The following is an 18,023-nucleotide window of genomic DNA, read 5'->3' as shown; positions in this document are numbered from 1 at the left end:
TCATAGAATGATAATCTCTTTTAACAGCACTCTGACCTCAGAATCAGCCCTTAAGGCATTCTGGTCTGGCTGAAAAGCCCATGAGAACACTTCAGGCATGGAAAGCCAAGACATTGTGGCAAAAATATGTCCTGCATGAAGGATCTTTGTGAGAGAGACCCCAGTTGAAAGAAGGGGCCATCAAAGAAGGATATACTGTTCTCTAAAGGGAGGAGAGAACGTCCACTTTGCTTTTGGACTCAAAAGACTTCCGTAGCCTATGCAGTTCATTTCAAGAGCACCAGGTGGTCACTGATGTCATACATAAGAGTGTTAATTGTTAATTTAACAAGAGTCACTGTGCACTAACTCCCCATGCAGGACCTCTGTCCTCAATGAGTTGTATTGAGAGTTAACTATAGAACCTGTTCTCAAATAATTTTGTGTTTGTGTGTGTGTGTGTGTGCAAATTGTTGAAACTTTACTTAGTATAGAGTTGGTATTCTGTGTATAAAGTTAATTGAAAATGAATCTTAATGGATAATGGGACTGGGAATAGGAGAAGGAGGAGGAGGTGGGGTGGGAGAGAGGAGTTGGGAGGGCAGGTATGGTGGGAAGAATCGCTATATATTCCTAAAGTTGTACTTATGAAATTTATATACATTAAATAAAAGGTTTCTTTGGGGAGAAAAGTGACAAACCACTTGAGGTTGATGGAATGACCACTGAAAGAAAAAGAGGGACTGACGTTGTAGCTCAGTGGGTTAAACTGAGTCTTGCAGTGTCACCACCACCCATATGTTGGAGTCCCAGCTGCTTGGCTTGGGATCCTGCTCACTGCTAATGTATCTGAGAAGGCAGCAAGTGATGGCCCAAATACTTGGGCCCCTGCCACCCATATGGGAAACCAGGCTGGAGTTCCTGATTCCTGGCTTTGGCCAGGCCTATCCCTGGCCATTGTGACACTTTGGGAAGTAAGCCAACAGATGATGATACCTCTCTCTCTCTCTCTTCCTCTGATCTCTCTCTCTCCCATTCCGCCTTTCAAGAAAATGAATTAAATTAAAAGGGGGAGAGAGAGAGAGAGACAAAAACAGACAGATAAAGCCAGATATCCATAGGCCTCAAGAATCAGAAATCATTAGCTCCTGAGTTACAATAAGGAATGCACTGAGCATTTTATGTACAAAGTCAAACAGAAAAAAATTACTAGTTCCTGTGCCATCGGCAACTGTGTAAAACTTATTCATAAACACTGTGTGTTAAAACTAGAGATCTGGGAGCTCCTGAAAAGTTTCTGAGAAAGAATAAGATGTACAGGGAGATTATCAGCCCTGAATTCATAGTCATTCATTTAAGCTGTATAGATGGCATTGGGATCTCTTTGTTTTTATTGTTGTTGCTATTGATTTATTTGGAGGGAGGTTAAAAAAATTACTTTCATAGGCTGAGTCTTTCAACCTTGCTTTTCCAATAGGAATTTAAATTTTCTTATATAAAAATCATAGAATTTTTCAAGAACTTTATAAAATATCTTATGAGCATTATAAAATATCTACATCACATGGTATGAAAACAGATATTTAGGAACTTCTCACGACTTACCACCTAGCAAATCAATCAAACAAGGCCCAGTTACATGTAAACCCCAATCATTCACTTGAACAAAATTTTTTAGTGCATTATGAAATATACTACCTTGGTAAATTTCATAATGGCTTAGAATCTGACCTTTTATCTTTTCATTACAGACAGAAGTGTAATATATATTAATAAAAACTGGAGTTTTTATTTAATTTTATTTCTCGGAATGAATCATATGCCTTTTCTTTTTGTCTTCTGGTGAATACAGTTTACATTGTGTACCAAAGAATAGCAAGAAAATAAAACTCAATACCATAGTGTCCAATAGAGTCAGCCAAGTATGGCTCCTGCGTCAAATCTGATCCACTTCCTGTTTGTTATGACTGTGACCTGACTGTGGCTGTTGCATTTTTAAATTGTTGAAATATTTCAAAAGAAAAATAATTTGTAATATGAGAATTATATGGCATTCAAACATCAGTGCTTGTTAATAAATTTGTGTGTGAGCACAGCCATGCCCAGTCCTTGATGTCATGCCTAGGACTGCTACATTGGCAGAGTTTAGTAGCTGTAGCAATGACCATATGACCTAAGAAACTTATTTAGTCCTTGGCAGAAAACATACAGGATGCTATTAACATGCATTTTCTTGAGGTCCGCATCCTGGGCATCCTATATGGACACCAGTTCAGGTCCCAGCTGTTCCACCTCCAATCTGCTCCAATTCCAATCCAGCTTCCTGCTGGTGTATTTGGGAAGGCAGTGGAAGATGGCCCAGGTCCTTCGGCCCCTGTGCTCATATGGAAGACCTGGATGAAGCTCCTGGCTCCTAGCTTTGTCCTGGCCCAACCCTGGTCTGTGTGGCCATTTGGGGAGTGAACCAGCGGATAGAAAAATTCTTTCTCTCTCTCTTTTTCTCTCTCTCGCTCTCTCTTTCTCTCCTCTCTCTTTCTGACTCTGCCTTTCAAACAAGTAAATAAAAATATTTTTTAAAGAGATGCATTTTCTTTTAAAAAGATATATAAATAGTATTTAAACCACAATATCCTACTATCTATTTGTAATCTATTAAATCTAATATCTTTCAAAGACTGAGTAAGTCTTTAAAAGACTTACTTTAAAGTAACAGGAGTTACTAAAATTGGTTATAAGAAATCAATTCTACGTTCTGCATTAATAACAGTATAATTGTTCCCTTTTAGTCAGTTTAGTCTTAAGAGTAATTTGCAACAGTGGTTGAAATCTTGCCACTCCAAACATTCTCCTTTAGAGGAATTGTGGTTGCATCAAAGATGTTTCTCTGAGAACATTACGATGCTTGGTGTGACATTTCATAGACTTTGGAGATGTAGGTTTATTTGGCTGAAGATTGCTTTCTCTCTCTCTCTCTTTTTTTTTTTTTTGGTGGGGTGGGAGGGCAGCAAGCTTCAGAGGAATTATTTTCAGTTGAGAGACAATAGAATCAAAACCGAGAGGTCTTAAGCACTGTGAGAACCAAGGATAAGAGTAAGCAAATATTATCCACTGTGAGTAAATGCTGAACAAGAGACTCTTGGAAAAGAAGATAATACGAGGTAATATCTGTTAAACTTCAGGGCACTAATGCAGAATGAAAAAGGAAGATTTAAAAGTTTTATAAAGCAAAAGGGGCTCTTAAATCTTAATATCAAAGTGGAACTGCAATGAAAAAGACAAACTAGGTGCTGAGCTATGCACTATTGTGGGAACAGTGTGTGATAAATCAAGAAAGTGGTCATATATAGTATGAGGGATGAAATTCACCCAATATTTAATACAGTATCAGGATTCACCTTCAATATACTTTTCATGTGGTCCACAGATTCCTTGGATGAAATTTACCATGTAGGTTTTGATTCTTTCTCAAATAGAGAAGAAAGTTTTCATTTCTGTGACAGATGGCTTAGAAACCCAAGTATAGCATTGAAATCTATCAGCCATAATTTCTTATCTAACCACAATTGATTTTAAATTTAGGTTTCATGTACTTAATTTAATTCATTCTTTTATGGATTTGTGTCTCATGAGCTACAAATTCAGATCTGCTTTTGCTATGGCTATGATAGCTTTAAGAACATGTTTTAGACAAGTCAGCTAATATTCTATAGGAAGCATCATCAACCAATGAATTTACATGGTAAACTAACTATATGACAGTCTTCAGTATCCATCTCTCTTCCTAAATGATCTAAGTGCCACTACTTATTATTTCCAATTATAAAATAAGGAGGAATGCCTTATAAACAGGCACTTTTGTAAAAAGGTAATACACTATTGTAAATATCAAACAAAACATAAAAATATAAAAGTAAATGGATCCAGATAATTGATATGTGAGGAGAGGGAAAAGATTTACCTATTATGAGTAACAGAAAATTAATGAGTACAGATATTATCTATACAATTAGCTCATTATTATTCCTACATAATTAAAAACTATCAATCAGAGCAAACATGAAAATATTAACTGCAAGCTTGAATTGTTATAAGCAATATTAAATGAACATAGTTTTCTTATAGGGGAAACTTCAATTGATTATTGAAAGTGAAATATTCTGTATTTCATTACTTGAGTAACATGTAACACACATGAATATCCATTAAATAAGCGATTCTACACTGATTGATTGTGAAAGCCTCAATGAAGCATTTTTAGCATTCCATAACCTAATATTTACAACTTTATATTCATTATAAAGGCTTTGTTTAAACATTACCTTACCTCTGTATATTGTATTAAATCTATGTCAATGGTAAATAGTGACCATAAGAATAATTTTAAGAAATCATTACTTAATGCATACTAAACTGATCTTCTGTAAAAAAAAAAAAAAAAAGAAATTATCAATTCCCAACTTGACTCTCACTGGGATTAAACATGACAATAGGTCTGATCTGATTTCATCATCATTTAAAAAAATCATCTATTATTTTTCACTTTATGTTTCTGTGTGGGAGCAAACTGTTGAAATCCTTACTTAATGTATACTAAGCTGATCTGTATATTAAGATAATCGAAAATGAATCTTGATGTGAATGGAAGGGGAGAGGGAGTGGGAAAGGGGAGGGTTGTGGGTGGGAGGGACGGTATGGGGGGGAAGCCATTGTAATCCATAAGTCGTACTTTGGAAATTTATATTCATTAAATAAAAGTTAAAAAAAATATTGTACTGCAATAAATATACCTTTGTTATATCATAATCAATTGCGATGTCATAAAATACTTATAATGATATAAGCCAAAAATGCTAGTGTCATAAAACTACCATTGTGACATGATCAATTGCAATGTCATTAACAATACTAGTGATATCATAGTGAACCATTGTTTCTCATAAAATTACCATTGAGATGTCATAACCAATTTTGAAGTCATTGTAATAATTGGAACATCATAATTGTGATCCTATAAGCTAACCATTATGATGTTTTATTCAGTTTTGAATCCATAAAAATCATTGTGATGTCATAAACCTATAATTATAAAAAAAAAGAAATCTTAATATATTTTTTGCCTTTCTTTGATTAACTGGCACAAATCATCCCATTTGTATACACAGAAGAACTTTTCTTCATTTTACTTCTAAGATGTTCCAGAACTTGACTCTAATATTATTTAATTTGAATGCAACCAATTATTCCTGAATATCTTGTTAAAATTCTGAGATTCCTATTGAACAGTTGCCTATTGAGAGAAAACTATCATGATATTGCACATTCCTTGAAAGCAATTGAATTTTTCTATTTTCTTTTATTCTATTTATGAAAAAGATGATTAGAGCAAATTGCATTATTTTGAATTCATCCTACTTTAAAAAAAGAACAAATATATTAAATCTTTTTGTGTCCATTACTTAGACCAAAAATAACCTTAGTAAATACTTACATTTATAATCATGTGCCACATAGGATGTTTCTATTAAGCTACACAATGCTTGCCCATGTAAGAATATAATGGAACTGAAAATTCTCTATTAGCTAGTAGCATTTTAACTATCATAATGTAGTAGCCAAATACATTACTCACATGTTTGTAATGATGCTGGTGTAAACCAATATACCACAATGCCAAAACTGCATAAAAGTATGCCACATAGAGTTATGTGGTATACAATAATTGGTCATAATAATAAGCAGCTTTGTTACTGGCTTATATATTTGCTATACTGTACTTTTTATTGTTATTCGAGAGTATATTCCTTAAACTAATAAAAAGAAAAGTTTTCTGTAAAGCAATATATAGGCTTACACCACCAGCAACCTCATACATCTCATTTTTTTATTTTATCAAGAAGGCTTGTCAAATGATTGGCATTTGGATATGTTCCCAGAAGTGATATAGCTGGGTCATATGGTAAACATATTTTCCATTTTTAAGGAATTTTATACTGTTTTCCATAATGACTAAATTAATTTGCATTCCACCAACAATGTTTTAGGGTTTCCTTTTTTTCTATTTCTATATCCTCACCTGAATTTGTTATTTTTTGGATTTTGGATTACAGCCATTCCAATTAGCGTGAGATGATATTTCATTGTAGTTTTATTGGTGTTTTCCTGATGGCTAGTGATACTGAGCATGTGTTCATGTGTTTGTTGGCCACTTATAGTTCTTTTGAAAAATGTCTATTCAGATCCTTTTTCCATTTCTTAACTGGATTGTTTGTTGTATTGTTGAATTTCTTGACCAATATGCACATGAAAAGCTCAACATAATTAGTCATTAGAGAAATGCAAATTAAAACCACAGTGAGACAGCATTTCTTGCTAACTCAGATGGTGGGTAAAATGCAGAAAAATGGAAACTCATGCTTTCCTGCTAAAATTGTGAAATGGTGCAGCCATTTTGGTAGATATTTGAGTAGTTCCTCAAAAAGTTAAACACAGAATTACCTATGATTCAGTAATTCCATTTACTGATAAATACCCAAATACATGAAAACTATGTCAACACAAGGGGCATGAGGGGCAGGCATTGTGGTGCAGAGAGTTAAGTCAAGTCATGCAACACCAAATCGTATCAGAATGCTGTTTCCAGTCCCAGCTATTCTGCTTACCATCCAACTTCCTGCTGATGCACCTTCCAAGGCAGATGATGGCCAAGTATTTGGGCCCTGACACCCATGTGGGAGACTGAGATGGAGTTTCTGGCTGTTGGCTTACCCTGACCCAGCTTCAGAAGTTGGGGCATTTGGGAGTGAACCAGCAAATAAATTCTCTCTCTCTCTCTTTTTCTTTCTCTCTCCAACCTCTGCTTTTCAAATTAATAAGTAAAACAAAATAACTTATATATGAATATTTATACATTACACATTATTCATAATAACCAAAGAGTAGAATCAACTGAAGTGTGTATCAACTGATGAGTGGATAAACAAAAAATATTCAATATCCAGTCATGAAAAAGAATAAAGTACTAATACCTGCTACCACATGGATGAGCCTTGAAAACATTCCTTGCTCTTCTTGGCTTTAGCCTGGCATAGCCCTGGCTGTTGCAAGCATTTGGAGAGTAAGCCAGTGAATGGGGAATTTCTCTGTCTGTGTATGTCCCTGGCCCTTTTTGTATCTCTCCTTCTCTCTGTGTTTCAACCAACAGAAAAAATGAATAGAACTTAAAAGAAAAAACAGAAAACATGTTTGCTAAGTGAAAGAGTTAAGACACAAAAGACCATGTGTTATGTGATTCCATTTCTATAAAATGTCCAGAATAGGTAAAGCCATAAGGACAGAAAATAAATTAGTGACTGTCTTGGGTTGTGATGAGGGGAAAATGAGAACTGACTGAAAATGAAAATGTTTACCTTATTTTAGGTGATGAAAAATGTTCTAGGGTTAGATAGTAGTGATTTTTCCACAAATTTTTAATGACCTAATGACCATTGAATTAAACACTTTAAAGGAGAATGAACATTATGATGTATAAATTTTGTTACAACAAAGGTGCTATTGAAGAATAAATAAAATAAATAAAATTTCCTTGTACTTAATCATTCAGCAATTGTAGTTATGAACAAACTCCAGTAGAGAAGGACATTTCACAGTTATGATAATATCCTAATGAAGATCATGTAGTTACTATGTCATTATTTTTTGAGATTGGAAATCATTTGTAATTATACTAGATATTTTATTAGATTATATTAGAAATCTCAACAACCACCAGTAAAAACATAATATGTATGCTGAAAAAAAATCAAGATTCTATCAGAGAGATAAGTAACAGATCTTGTTACCACGCAATTCAGTAGCTATAGCCCATCCTAATCATTTATCTGAAACACTTTGGGAATTAGGGTTAATAAAAATAGCTAAAATAATATGATGTTTGAAGCATAAACGTTCATTTCAGTTTCGTGGTTTTGAAGTGGGTTTTATGAAGAGTCTAAGCTGGAAAGCTTCATTTTTCCTTACCAGTGTAGTCCATATTGATAACGTTCTAATATGAACTACATAAGAATACTATCTTCTCTTGATTCTGGGGGCAGGAGAGGCAGGAGAAAGAACCAGGTAGTTCCTTAAAGATTTTATTATGATTATACTTACCTGTTGCACTATTAAGTTATCAAAATGTTTAAGTTTATATACTAGTTTTTAATTAAAATACAAAGAATTTTGTTTTACATTTGAGCCTGATGTGTGCAACTGATATTTCTCTTCCAGAAGTATTCTCTTCCAGAAATAAATTTTTCATTTATTCTGTATGTGCTAACTAAACTACTACCATGAGCAATGTAGATGCTAGTGATGGCATAGCACTAGACAAAAACAGATAATTGTTCTTGCTTTATAGAGCATGCACTTTGGTAGGGGAGGTAGGCGGTATTTGAGTGTTCAGATAGTTGAAGTGAAGCAATGAAATTCTTGTTAGGAGAGCTGATAATGGAATACTTAATCCAATCTAGCATGTCATGGATTTTTCTCTTAGGGAATTCCCACTGAGCTGAGATTAGTGAGATAAATTGAAATTAATCAGATACTGCACAGGTGGAGAAAAGAAAGGAAGAGTGTCCTGAACTAAGTGGTAATTTCCTCCTAAGGTTAGAAGGAAATTGATATGTGACAGCAAGTGTGTGAACTCTCTTGTGTATCCTTTTAAAAGAGAGCTTGTAAGGGGAGGGTGTAGACTAGGTAGGACTCACACCTGTGAGGCTGGGTAAAGAATTTTGCTTTCTGTCATAAGACAGAGGATACCAGAAGGATGTCTGTGTGAGTGTTGGGGTTAGGGGCAGAATCACATGTGGTTTAGAAAAGTTTGGGAGGCTGTTGTAAACAGCAGATCCTGATAGAGCAAGAGTGAATGTGGGAAAACATGTTACGAGATAATGTAGCTTGGACTGCAGTGGTGAGATACGGAGAGAGGTCAATAGACTTGAGACAGTTAGAAGAAAATCAAAAGGAATTTTTATGGGTTCAATATTAAAAGAGAAGGAACAGTAATTATGAGATGACTCTATACTTTTATGTAATAGTTATATTTTGCAGTGTATTTGTCAACTCCATGCCCATTAGAATTTAAGATATGCTGAGGCATACTGCACACTGAAAATGTTTAATACATATTTAATGATGGATTAGACGGACTTAAAAAAAAAAAAAAAGAAAGCCTCAAAAAACTATTAAAAACACTTTTCTCCACGACCAGTAATTTGGAAGCTTTTTGCAGATGTTATTATAGGTCTGGGTAGGAGTAAGTAATTATTTATTTTACCTGGTTGTTAGGCAGCTGCTGGGGCCAGCAATTGGATGCACAGAATATGCATAATTTATTGACCCTTATTCAGAGACACAGCAAGCTGCCCAGCTTACTTTAACTATGTTTAGCTTCATTGCGCCCTGGAGAAATGTTTTGTCATTGATTGTACATTTTGGACTGTCAAAAAATGAATTTCATTAATACTGAGCCTATTTTATGATATCAATATAAATTTGGAATGTATAAAACCCATTAATTCAGTACATGCATCTAAACAGATGCTTCATATAATAAAAATGAACATTAAGGAAGGGTCACTGGCACATTTGGAGCGGTCAAAAAAGTTAAGTAATTATGAAAGAAATTAAAAAAAAATGCTTGAGATATCAATCTGCAGATAACATAAAATTGCCAAAAGATAACTCTATTGGTAAATCATTAGTGCTGGCAATCTCTTACCCTCTCCTTCCAACACAGAATTTTACTAGTATCTTGCTATTTTTAAGGAAGGAAACTACAAATTTAGTTATCAATAAAACATTGTAAAATTCTTATAAAGTTCTTCCATTTTTCAAAAAATCAAGTATACATTTGTATGTTCTCCACAACACAGATAATGGTTTAAATAAAGCAACACAGGGTGGATATTGTGGTGCAGTATGTTATGGCTGCCTGGGACACTTGTCTTCTGTACTGGAGTTCTGGTTGTCCTTGCTACTCTGCACTTCTGACCTAGCTTCCGGTTAATGTGTATGGGAGGCAGTGGATGATGGGTTCCTACGGTACACGTGGGAGACCCAGATGGAGCTCCTGGCTCCTGCATTGGTCTGCTGCAGCCCTGCCAGTTATGACCATCAGCATCTGGGTTGTAAACTAGAGGGTGGAAGATCCTCTTTCTCTCTTTCTCACTCTCTCTCTCTCTCTTTTTAAAGATTTATTTATTGATTTGAAAGTCAGAGTTACACAGAGAGAGAAGGAGAGGCAGAGAGAAGTCTTCCATCCGCTGGTTCACTCCCCAGATGGCCACAATGGCCAGAGTTGCGCCGATCTGAAGCCAGGAGCCAGGAGCTTCTTCCGGGGCTCCCACGTGGGTGCAGGGGCCCAAGGGCTTGGGCCATCTTCTTCGGCTTTCCCAGGCCATAGCAGAGAGCTGGATTGGAAGTGGAGTACCTGGGTCTTGAACCAGTGCCCATATTGGATGGGCCTTTCAAATGAAATGGAAAGAAATAATAAAAAGAAAACTCTGGCCCACCCCATTCTGTATGCCCAAGTTCTCGCAGGAATTATACTTCTGCCCCGTTGCCTGTCTGAGTGTTACTGGAGAAATTGCAGGGTTCTTGTCTTCACTCAAGAAAGAATTCAGCCATGAGACAGAGAGTAGTGGGAGGTAAAATAGCAAGGTTTATTAGGGAAGGGACATCCATAAGGATGGATGGGCACCCCTCCAGACAGAGCCTGAGAGATTGGGGAGGGGGGAAGGAGCGAGGTTACATGATTGAGTAGAGAGATTACACCTGACCAGGCCAGGTGGGTGGCTCAGCAGAGAGGCAGAGGGCTGAGCACGCAGTCTGGTTGAGGCCGGGGGTTTTTAAGGAGATGGGTCTCTGTCTTCACACATTTCCTCCTGAAACAAAGGATTTTGTGGCTGTAAATACTAAGAAGCTCCTATCTGAGTTTTTCCTTGAAGGTATCAGACAGAAGGAAACCTAGCTGGTGCCATCCTGGGTTCAGAGGAAGGGTGAGCAGGACCCCCTAGAGAATGGGGATCCAGAGCAGGGTGTTTGAAATGCAGATACTGGGCTGCATCTGGGAGATTGTGGAAGATTTGTCAGGCAGAAGAGGCAGGGATCTCTGCCTGGCAGGTTATCAGGTAGAAGGGGGCAGGGCAGGATGCAATCACTGGGCTGCCCCTGAAGCATTATCGGGATAACTTTGAGATGTAGATGCATATGATGGACGTAGAAGTCTTCTCCGGAGGCCTTTGTCACACACACCTACCTAATTCATACCTAACTTCCTGCCTAACATTCCCCCCTCAAGAGGTATACCCAAAATTCTTCTTTGGGATTATGGATGGAGTTCTGTTTTCTGTAACTTCTTTGAAGCTGGCTTGTGGGCGTCGAGGGGGATTTGGGTATTTCCTCTTGCTACCTGTCTTATGGTGTGTGACAGTGGCCTTGGAAAGACTGTGCTGCTCGGTCCAGAGGGCTGCTCAGGTCGTCCAGTGGAATGGGCTGGAAGCCTTGTCTGACGACCATTTGGAGTTTGACAGCTTTTATTCTGTTAGAGACAAAACAAACAAGGGCATTAAAAACACACGGTCCAAAGAGAAGTAGCAACATTACAGACGTTATTGGGCCAAGGAGAGGAAATAGCCAGGATTTCCATGAACAGATGTCAGGCCAGAAATCCCAGCCCTGCTTGGCCTGGTCCTGGAGCTGTTTGGCTTTGTCCAGGAAAAGTACAAATTTGGGTTTGTACCTGTCCAGTCTGATTGACCCAGAGACAACATTCTTCCTGGAACATGGCACAGACACCTCCTGGAGCAGCAGTTAGCATGTCCAGTATTTATTTCTTTCATAGCCTTTTGTGACTTCCGCACACCCTCTTCAACTTACTTGAAACACTCCATCATTTCCATTCTAGTCTAGAGTAAACTAGCCATCAGGATAAAGTCATTCTTACAAACCATGTCCTTTCCTTATTAAAAAAAAACTCTTTCCTTCTAGCTTTCATTACCAAGAACACTCTTTTCTTTCTACCCTTCCTTACCAAGCACACATTTTTATACTTATGGTGTTTTTCATAGAGTCTGGTTGGCTCTTTCTACCTTACTGGGAGACTGAGGTCTCCATGCAGAGTGAAGGTTCCAGGTTATTCCTAGGGCCTTACAAATCCCTTGTGTAACCTGGGAGATGAGGTAAGACCCATTGTTGCTTTGTAAAGATATTGCAAGACCAAAGCATGGGATAACTTCCTTTAGGAGAGATTTGGTCACTTCCTGAGCTCTTTCATTTCTGGTTGGGAAGGCTTCTACCCATCCAGTAAAGGTGCCTATAAGTACAAGCAGGTAGGTACCTATAGCATTGACAGAGGCTGTGTAAAATCTGTTTGCCAGCCTTCCTTGGGGTAAGTTCCCTTTTGCTGTATAGACCCCTGGGAGTTATTTTCTCTTGTCCTTACCTAGTTCTAGAGCTCTAGTTAAGTCATCAGTTCTGCTAACTGAGCAAAAGTTCCTGGGGGCAGAGCACGCTTCAATAACGTGCCATGCCGTAACTGTTGTATACCCTGAGAAGCAGGTCCCATCGGACAAAGCTGCTTCCATCTATGAACCAAACTTCATCTGTGTTAGTCAGGGGGCTGTCTTTTAGGTTCCTTTTGCTGGCAAAGATCAAGTCTATAGTCTCAGTACAGGAGTGGAGGGGACCACCTTCCCCCTGGGTTAGATAGAGCAATGCCTTATTTTTACCTGAGGGTTTTCTAGGAGGAGGACTTGATATTTTAGTATTCTACTATCTGTGAGCCAGTGAGAGCCCTTTTGCTCTAATAGAGAATTTATTTGATGTGAGGTATAAAGGGTGGTATTTTGCCCCAATGTAATTCTAGATACCTCCTCTGTCAGCAAGGCAACTGCTGCTATCATCCTTAGGCAGTGAGGCCATCCTTGTGCAACCATGTCTAAGGTTTTAGACATGCTTAACAGGTCCCAGTTCTTGAGTTAACCCTCCTAAGGTGACTCCCCACCTCCCAGTGATGTGCAGCTAGGAGGGTCTCCCTGGATTTGGCAGTCCTAGCACAGGGACTTTAGTCATAGCATCCTTTAGCTGAGCAAAGGCTGTGGTTTGCTCTTTCCCCCAAAGGAGGGGGCTCAGCTTTAGCTGCCTGTCGAGATCCTGGTTTAGGAGCTATGCTGTTTCCCTGTATCTAGGAACCTGATAGAGAAAACTGGGACTGCCTGAAGTTTGCAGAAGTAGGAATTTGCTGAATGGCCCATATCCTCTCTGGGGCAGGTTTTCTCTCCCCAGGGGTGAGGATAAGGGTTAAATAATTAACACTCTAATGGACTAGCAATGCTCTGTTTTCCTCTGGATACCTAGTAGCTAGTTTTGCTAGGAAGTTAAGCCAATGTACAAGACCAGAGTCTCAGGCTGGGAAAAGAGACAAACCAACAAATCATTTACATTTAACCATCTACATTATGGATTATTGTGCACCCCCCTCAAGAGATAGGCCCTTTAAGTCCTCAGTGAGGACCTGTCCAAATAGGTGTAGGGCTATCTGAGTTAGCTGTTATTAAAAGCCCTGTTTTTAGGAACTGGCAGGGAGGGCTTTTTAAGCTTAATGCTATTGGATAGACTTTTAAGGCCTGGCTGGGTGTGTGAGGCCCAGACCTATCCATGAGGTGCTGGAAGAGAATTGCAAGAGATGCAAATCTCCTTTAAGGGAGGCACCCTGTTGACTTGCATTACGTGGCTGGACTAGGAGGAGAGCTGAATAGGAGGCTGATAGAAATAGGCAACTTACGTTTCACTGACCCTAGGCCATCCCCAATAGCAGTAGCTGGAGCTGGAAGCTGGGCAGAGGCTGGGCAGAGCCAAAGGCTTTTTTAGCTTGGTGCCACAAGGTCTGTGGTTCTGAACCAGGAGTCCTTCGACCCCCAGGGCAGTTCCGTGTCCAGTGGCCTTGCTCTTGGCAGAGCTGACAGAAGGCGGTTTCTGTCACAACAGCTGCTTGCCCAATGCCCTGACTCCTTATATCAGCAACAGGTGCCGTTTGGGGTGCACTGGCCTTGCTGGGTCTCCTTGACGACAGATTGCCGTGTAGAACAGTCATTGATTGGCCTGTTGCCTATCCCTACATCGCTCCTGCTGCTAGCTTGCTCCTCATTCTCCTGGTCTCTAATAAAGTAGAACATGGAGGCAGCCTCTATGATGCCAGTCAAGGGGGTGCTCAACCCAACCCTGATTTTTGAAGATTTTTTTTTTAATATCAGGGTGAGTTAGAAAACTATGGTCATGGGCAAATTCTGACACTTAGTATTTTCTTGCGAGTTAAGACCGTGCCCATGAGAACTATGATCTTATAGGTAAGATCAACTGTGGTGACCTGCTTGCATACTTTGTGGTCATCAGTGCAACTTCCTATCTATCCCTCAGTTTGGTTTAAAAGGGAAGTTCTGCCCATTTACCGCATACACCGAAAAATCAATCTAGCTGTCACATTATTTAACCTCTTTTTCTGGCTATGCTGTTTGGTGCTCTATACTGTGGCCAGGCATTATTACAGAAAATATCAGTCATCCCATACATAAGGTCTGGGGATCAAACCGTACACCACAGTGGAGAGTGCAGAACAGTAGTAACTTCCCTTCTGGAAGAGAAAAGATGAGAAGTGAGGCAGCGAGTCGGGTCTCTAGCCTGACTTCCTGGGCTTTCAGATTTAACTGGCGGTTTAACCAGTGCTTACTGCGTAGCCTGACTAGGAGAAGTTGTGGCAGAGGTCTCTGCCATCCTTTGGCTTCCGGATATTTACCGTGTAGCCAGTGGGTTATGGGCCTGGGTTTCCAGGTTTAACTGGTATTACCTTGTAACCCATAAGTTTAGGTTTTGGGGCTTCCGGGCTTTCACCGTGTAGCCTGTGGACACTAGAGTTTTCTTGGGCTCCTGGAACCCAGTGCTCTAGCATCTGCCACATAACCATCTCCCGTCATCTCTAAGTCTCTTTTGGAACACTTTCTCCCTTTTGGCTAGACCTCCTGTTTGATCCACATTTGAACTAGCAATACATTTGAACTAGCAATGCCTGGTTATTCAGCGTTAGCTGGACGGAGACTATGTCAGTCCCTCTTTAAAGGATCTGGCTTCTGAGCCAGAGACTGGAGCAGCTAGAAAGAAACATGTTTATAACTGAAGTTTAGCATCATTTCACATCTTGGCACCACTTTTAATCTAAACAGCCCGATTGGTTATTATCTCTGCAAGATGAGAGATATATCTTTTGACATCTCCAGGGGCCCTCTGGAGATACCAAAAGTCCAGAGAATTTAGAACTTGATTTTCAGAAAGTCTGTTAAAGGTGCCAAGAGAACTTAGAGTATCTGGTCAAAATAGAATTCCTTAACATCCTGAAATGACAGCCATTAATTTAGGGTGATTTTAACACTTTTAGACCAGATCTAATAATAGATACAGTGGAGTACACAATAGATTACTTTGGCAGAACATGAATTCTATGTCTCTTGTTGTCGAATAAACCAGAAATAAAAACCTTGAACATTAGAGTTAGCATACACAATCATCACATAACTCAGAATTATTTAACAGAGTCAAAAAGAGCTTACAGGACCTAACTTTAGAAATGGCAGAGTAACCGATGAAGCAGACACTGTTAAAAAGAGACGTTACAGTTTTTGCAAAAACAGATTCCAAGATTTATGATTGAGACCATTTACCAACATTAGTACACATTTTTTAAAAACCCCATTGTTATAACAGATCAGACTTCAACTTTAGGTCAGTGTAATTTTGGCATTAGCACTCAACTTAAAGAAAACTCTGTAAACAATTTTAAAATTGTAAACCTTTTAAAACTTTTCATGACTTGCTCACACCTTCTGAAACTTTACACCTGTAGTTACTATTACATAGTCTTGAATTGTCATGTATGGACAACCTATGAGAATACATGCTAACAAACTCAAATAGTCTCTCTTACCGAATTTGAGATGTTAAATGTACACATAATACATTTCCCCAAGTTTTACTTAGCACTGATGCCTAGATGACTTAAGACACTGAGTTATTAATGAATACCACACCATTATCTGAATTAAAAGTCAAAATTACATTTCCATGCTTTTAAGTAACATAAGGATAACACCTGAGCAGCAACAGGGACACTAGTGCATGTTTACAACTTTGAAAAGATCTTCATCCTTAAGAGAAACAAGTTTAAAGCATATCAAAGACATGTAAAACTGAGCAAGTGAGCCGCTGAGCAAACCAAGCAAACCGAGCAAAACTGAAGGGTGTTTGCATTAACTCAATTCTCTGAACCAATCTGTATTGGCTTACTTTAGTTAACAAAATAAAGGCTTGTATACACAGAATTTACTCTCATTTTCATAAGACCACTCCAGCTGGAAAGCAAAAACATGAATACAGCATAGGTCTGACACCATTTACAACATTTTAATACACTTCACATAATCTGAATTGACTCAAGCAGCTGTTACTTTAACAAATTTAGAGTCTCATCCTTTGAGAGTTCCAGGGATCCGACTGGAAGCCCAAAGTTGGAAGACTCGGTATAGAATTTAAGCTGTCAGAGAGTCAAACCATTTGGCCAAAATTAGTACCTTTCTGATCAGTTGGGTAATCACTCAAACATTTAAAACAGACAAATAACGTAGTCTCAGTACTACGAATAGAAAAACACGAAACCTTCAAGACACATGAAAACTCTTATCAGCTAAGTCAGGGACAGCAGCACAGAAAAGAGCTGATCATCAGCATATGAACCCATTGCTTAGGTTTCCATTAACTGCAAAGAGAAAAACCTATCAGGTTGGAAAGAGTTAATAGATTACTGTTCTCCCTCCCTTAGGTAAGGCCAGCAGTATTATTGAATTGGAAATTCCTCCAGGAGAGGAGAAAAAAAAGCAGCGGGGGGGGGGGGGGGGGGGGGCGCTCTCCCTAGAGATAGAGTGCAGGGAAAGCCTGTGGTCCCCCATTTACAGGGGAAGATTGCGCATGCCAGGCCTAGCAGCACTGGCCGTGGGGTTGGGTAGGTGCGCCATTTCACCAAGTGCTGGGAACCTCCTATAATTCAACCAAAGCTAGATCAATCAGGACTACTGCAAACACTCAGTCAATGAAAACAGATAGTTAACTTTAGCTCCTTTCCAGATTCAGTCCTCAGGCAATCAAAGCTTAGCAACAGTAATAGTTCACAAAACTTTAAGACGCACCAGAGCTACCATAAGCTGCAAAGACGGAAAACTTTCTACCAGGTTGAAAGTGGTTAACAGGTAACAGCTTTTTCCTTTAGGTGGAGAGACCTGTGGAATTTCCCTCTCCCTTTCTCCAGGCCAGCAGCATAGGAATGCAGACCAGAAGAGCAAAAGAGTGGGGGAGGGAGCCCCGGGAGGAGGAGGAAGGCTGAAAGCCACAGAGGACTAGATGTGAGCAACTGCCCTCACCTTCCCCTACGAATCTCAGCTGGAGGAGAGCATAGGGAAAGGCCCTGATATCTGGGGTCTGAGTGGGGTTTGAAATCTCCTATCACTCAAGATTGCCCACTACCTAGTTGTCCGAGTTTACCTGGAGGGCCAATATTAGACTCGGCCGAAGCTAAGCTGCTTGCGTAGCAGTAGGCAGCATGACCAGGCGTCCCTCCAAGAGAGAGTCCTGGTCCTCGAGTCCCAGTCCGGCCACCGGGAAGCCAAAGCAAGCTCAGGGGATCTCCATACTCTCAGCCAAATGCCCTTCCTAATTTCCCTCCGGTTCCTTACAATCCCTCTAGAGTTTCGGCCGTAGCTAAGCCGTGGCCAAGCCGTGGCCAGGGGGGTGGGGGTGGACACTCCACGTTCTCGGAGAGCTGTGGGGGCCGGACACTCAACGGTCACTTCCACAGATCCAGTCCCGCTTGAGGGAAGGAATACTGACCTCCGATGTCTTCTCAAAGTCCTTTCGTGGTCGCCAAAAATGTTACTGAAGAAATTGCAGGATTCTTGTCTTTGCACAAG

At 39.4% G+C, this 18,023-nt stretch overlaps 1 protein-coding gene and 1 long non-coding RNA gene across 15 annotated transcripts in view; one reads left to right on the top strand and one right to left on the bottom strand.

Annotated features, from left to right (window-relative positions):
* The window catches only part of MAGI2 (membrane associated guanylate kinase, WW and PDZ domain containing 2), a 1,587,879-nt gene that overhangs the window by 396,751 nt on the left and 1,173,105 nt on the right, over positions 1-18,023 (top strand). The window lies entirely within an intron of this gene.
* LOC149127540 (uncharacterized) lies at positions 10,656-17,842 on the bottom strand. Of its 2 annotated transcripts, none has more exons than XR_016231714.1 (3): positions 17,599-17,842; positions 11,429-11,557; positions 10,656-10,901 (listed from the first exon to the last, which is right to left on the bottom strand). It is a non-coding gene; the product is annotated as an uncharacterized LOC149127540 (long non-coding RNA). The 2 variants fall into 2 exon arrangements; XR_016231715.1 differs by lacking the exon at positions 17,599-17,842 and adding an exon at positions 17,247-17,494.

Source organism: Oryctolagus cuniculus, chromosome 3 (assembly GCF_051225735.1).
Source record: "Oryctolagus cuniculus isolate XC-2025 breed Fujian yellow rabbit chromosome 3, ASM5122573v1, whole genome shotgun sequence".
In the NCBI taxonomy this organism is placed as follows: Eukaryota; Metazoa; Chordata; class Mammalia; order Lagomorpha; family Leporidae; genus Oryctolagus; species Oryctolagus cuniculus.
The sequence above is the reverse complement of the archived record's forward strand: the minus strand, read 5'-3'. Positions and strand labels throughout refer to the sequence as shown.